Here is a 4373-nt window from a genome sequence, read left to right on the forward strand (position 1 = left end):
GTAGCAACCACTGGAGGTTCCCTGCGAAGAGCTTCTGGTGAATCAATGGGAGCAATTTCTTGGGCATCCACAGTAAGGGATACTGGGGGTGGACTTGCAGTGGTTTCAAGTGATTCAATTGGGAATCCTGCAGGGACATTGGGAAGGTCTTCTGGAGGAGCCACGAGTAGCCATATAGGAGGGGTTTTAAGTGGACCCGGGTTAGGGATGATAGGACATATTGGCCAAACAGCAGGAGGGGCATTTGGGAGCTATATAGGCGGGTCTACATCTTGTCCCATAGGAGGGACTTCTGCTGGAATAACAGCTGGACTTCATGGTTCCTCTCGTTGTCAGAGTCCTATATCTACCGGCTCGTCCAGCCCAATGCCTGGTCAGCCCCTCCAAAGCCAGCCCCCTCCCAAGCCTCCTCAGGTGGCTCCTTTGCAGCAGTTTGCAGGGGGAGGTAGGACTACCCCTGGCTTAAGTATCTTCCATTCCCCCCCACATGGCTCCCCATCCTCAAGCAGAGGACAGTACACCCAGCAGCCTGTCGAGGGCCCCCCATCTTCCCATGGCCATTTTAGCTTGGCAGGCCTCCATTCTGGCCTACGTCCGCACCAGTTGTCCCTTGAGAGGTCTGCACTGGCCTCCCTTTGCCAGTATGGTTCAGCCAACGCCTCCCCCTGCCTTACCCCTGTGGCGCCCAGCCCTACTATTCAAAGCCCAGTGGCTGGCAGAACTTTCCACTACAGCGACCCCTCAAGTGCCACAGGATCCCACAGTTCTCTACTCATGCCTCAATCTTCCCTCCCTTCACAGCCTCTAAGCCAGCCTCATGCAACGGGGAGAGATTCTCCGATGGGACGTTTTTCCGAGGACCTCAAGCTTTTATACAGTTCGCACCCGTCTCTGCCCCAGGAAGTGGCCCAGGCCCTAGGCCATGTTACTCTTCCCACTTCTGTGGAGCCTGGATATTACCCCTCACCCTTTTCCTCACCAACTCTTGTGCCCAAACCCCGTAGCTCAGTGCCAGGGCGCATGACTCCTCCAATCCAGATGTCTCCGGGGCACCCTCACCAGACTCTGTCCCCTGGGGCGTCCCCGGCCTTGCCTCTACGGAGGGCCTCTGCTGCCTACTCATCAGATCTAGAACCTCAAACTGTCCGCTCTAAACTCCCGTCCAATTTGTGAGGATTGATCACACCCTCCTGGGCTCCTCCAAACTGAAACGCACACAAACTATCTCCATGTGTGGCACTTTTTTTCTTTCGGTCTTCAAGACTTCACTGTGTTCCATCCTTTCATTTTGACAAGTTCTTAACACATTACTGCGATTTAAAAGACACTTTACCGGGTAACTTGGAGCTAATATATTTATTTTATGATTTGTCCTATTTTGTATTCATACATACTGTATATAGATAGAGATATATTTGAATGATAAGTTAATCAAGGGACTAGGAGGGTGTGAAAAAGATCTCAATTTAAAGGAATTTTGTTTATTGATATAACTATGCCAAATTCATCTGGTGATGTTAAGGGAGACAATTAAATGGACTACTCAATAATACTCTGTTTTTTTCTGCAGGAACCTATGCACTAATACCTGCATGTATAAATGCTTTTTGTGTGTTTCAAAAAAAAAGATCAACATTTTTAGCTAAGACGACATGCTTCGAGACAGACTCTTCTACCATCTCATACAGGATCACATATTGTTGATCCTTAAATGTATCTATTAGATTGTACTTATTTATCCTCTGTATCAACGTTTCAAAACATAACGAGAGATTTTTAGAAAACCCAAAAATACTTTTTCCTGTTGGATAATAATTAACCTCCTTTTGGCCTGTCAATCCTTGTTTTATACCATTTTATTGTAATTATAATAACTCAGTTTATGAAGCAGGAGGGAGAGGGGTTCAACGAGCTGCCCTCTATCTAAATATTAAGAACAGTATGTGACTGTCTTTCTGCAGAGTCCTTGAACATGTCCTAAGAAGCTCACTTTGTCTTCCAAGATCATGACGCTAATATGTGTCGAAAGCAAGATGTTTTCTTCGCAACTGTGAGTTATGTGAGTGTTTGTGAGAATGAGTGAGGGATACAGTCCGATGCAAGAACATTATCAAATGGATGTTTGCCTTTTTCACACAAAAACTATGACTTCCATTAACAACAGCTTGTTTGTTACATTGAGTAGCATTCAAAAACAATATTACCCCCCAAAACTAGACTTTGCAGGTCATACAATACGCAGAAAAACTTGTGGAAAGGGAAATATGCCTCTTAATTTTAATTTGTGCATTACTTCTTCCACTGTAGCTGCTATGTGATCAACATAAACATTATTCCTCATTGAAGGCCAGTGCTGAGTTTGAGATGTTGAATGTACACTTGCTATAATGAAGCTATCGTGGGTGCACTCAAGGCTTTGTGCCCCAAGGCTGGAAAGACTGTTCCCCAACTAAAAAAAGGTCATTGGTTTGATGCCTTTGACAGCCGTTTCCATCAGCAGCAATTGCTCCTGCCAAAGTGTCCTTTAGCAAGACACGGAGGTCGGCTTCCACTTCCACTCTTTACTCCATTAAGTGCTGTACCGCTGCTGTAACTCTGAGGGAAATTAAGGTTTAAGGAAGACTCTGAAAACCATTGGATTGGGTTTTGTCACAACTAATTATTGAAAGATTTAGACTTCAGTTTTGATGGTATTGCTGCAGGTATCTGTAAATTGATACAACATACTAAGAGCAAATCTAGGTTTAGCTGTTTGCTGAAAAACTAAAATGGGAATAAGTCCATCATATATTGATTTAGAATCTGGTAGCGCTGTCAAAGACCCTCACAGTGGTCGGAGAAACTGAGCGGTGGAGGGAGGTATCGATGAACTCCCAGAGGACAGGAGCAGTGATATGCTTCTACATGTTTGTTTGAAGCTCATCACAAGGAAAGACCCGGGTTCCACTCAGACAGCTGAGTCCCTAACTCAGTCACAGCCCTCAGCCACAGCAGCCTAATTTGACAAGACATGTTTGTAATCCCTTGACCCTCACAGGCTTCCATGGACTCACGCACAGAGGTGCACAGTGACCACGCTGCCCCCTCATTACAGTCCCTGTAATAAGGTAAAGCGACATGACATGACACGCTGCTGCACGTTTGCCGAACATGCACACAACAAGAGCACACAGTAACCACTCACGTAAAAATGAATTATAAACCCCTCTTTTTCCTATTTTATTAAATATATCTTAAAGTGAATTTGCTGTTATTATCCCTTTCTATATAATGTATGCTTTTTGTTGAAGCTGTGAATACTTGGGAGCTTTGGAGTACTTGGATATTTAAATAACTTCTACCTTTTTTCATTTATATTATGAATAAATATATATATAATTAATGAAATATATTTTTTGATCAAAACAACTTGCTCAAAGCAGCATCACTTTACTCATCAATGTCTACCCTTCCTTTTCTTTCAACTACAACATCTTCCATCTACAAGGAAATCCTACCTGCCACTGCTTTTAACAATGTTGATGTTGTTTGGATAACTGGCCAAATGTAGAAATTGTATTTATGTCGAGATTATTCCAGCACAAAAAGATAACATTTGACAATATATATATAATATACAACTATAGTATGTCCATTTATGATCTGGTCATGTTAACATGTAGAAGGCAGCAAGCTTTTAATTACATAACTGCTATAGAATTAGAACATATAAGTGAAATCAATAATTGATCAAAGCTTTCATTTGGATACCTGTGAGTATTTCATGGTCTTCATCACAGATGGATCAGGCCTTACTGATGAATTGAGCAGTATGTTTCCCGAATCTGTACACATTTTCAACATGAGAAAAAAACATCTAACTGAAAGGCTGGGAAACGCTGACAATGGCTTTGCTTCTCAAGCCTGGGACTCATAACAGAAAATCAAGACATTGAACTGTTCCACCTCTAAATTACAGATTGTCTGCACAGTCTGTAGGCGTTAAAACCTTGGTCTTCCTGTACCTGCTAGCCTCGCGCTGCACAAAAGCAAACAGATTGCTTTGCCTCAGCACATCTGGAAAAAAGTCAATATTTTCTTCACAATATGACATTATTAAAGCGTGGAGTTGGAGAACAGTTTGAAGCGTGTCTCCGAGTCACAGGTGAATGATGTAGTTGGACTTTTAGCCACAGGGAAGACCAGTAGACAGACTTTATGGGGTACCTGAGTGGAAGTGGATGTTTTTCCACTGTGCTATCGAACGGACGGATATGAGGAAAAGCTGTGTGTGTGTGTGTGTGTGTGTGTGTGTGTGTGTGTGTGTGTGTGTGTGTGTGTGTGTGTGTGTGTGTGTGTGTGTGTGTGTGTGTGTGTGTGTGTGTGTGTGTGTG

The sequence above is a fragment of the Notothenia coriiceps genome, unplaced genomic scaffold (assembly GCF_000735185.1).
Source record: "Notothenia coriiceps isolate Sejong01 unplaced genomic scaffold, NC01 NC01_scaffold00037244, whole genome shotgun sequence".
Taxonomy (NCBI): domain Eukaryota; kingdom Metazoa; phylum Chordata; class Actinopteri; order Perciformes; family Nototheniidae; genus Notothenia; species Notothenia coriiceps.